Below are 687 nucleotides of genomic sequence, written 5' to 3'. Positions count from 1 at the left end.
TAGACCTTCTTCGGTATGTGTGGTTGGTCCCTAGGTGTCGGCACCACCAGTTGTTTGGAGGGNGCGGGCGTTGCCCTTGCTGCCCTTCGGTGCCTCCTCCTATGAGGGGTTCCCAAGCTTTCGGAAGAGTGAGTCGTCTGGATGTTCTGCGGTTGCTGCTGGTGCAGCTGCCGTTGGGTTTCGTCCACTTTGGACGAAAGGTGGTGGTTGTGCTCCTGAAGCCTAGCCATGTCCTTTCGCAGGGATGCGATTTGGGCTACTAGCTCGGCCTCGGCGGTTGTTTGGGTTGATGGGGCGTTTCCGTAGGGAGTGCATGGGGGTAGCGCTGGGCTAGCCCCAGCTTGCCTTCCGAACGGTGCCCCGTCCTCCGATAGAAAAGTGGGTATTGAAGTGGTCCCCATGTGTTTAGGGGATAGTGGGTTAATTGTTTTTCGTTTCCCACAGACGGCGCCAAACTGTTGATGCGAAAAAGTGGTTNGACACGTGGTTCGCCCAACTTAGTGATATTGTGTCTTCGGAAGGTAGTTAGTCTTCGGAAGATCAAGTTCCTGCAAAAGGGAACGTTCGGTAAGACCNTGGGGGTACCGGTGTGGTACCGGCCGAAGGCTCTCCGATGCTTAAGTAAGTACGGATTTANTAAATATCAGATTACAGATCAAGCGATAGCGTACCGTTGATCGTTCTGTC

Source organism: Prunus dulcis, chromosome 2 (assembly GCF_902201215.1).
Source record: "Prunus dulcis chromosome 2, ALMONDv2, whole genome shotgun sequence".
Classification (NCBI taxonomy): Eukaryota; Viridiplantae; Streptophyta; class Magnoliopsida; order Rosales; family Rosaceae; genus Prunus; species Prunus dulcis.
Note: the sequence above shows the minus strand (reverse complement) of the source record.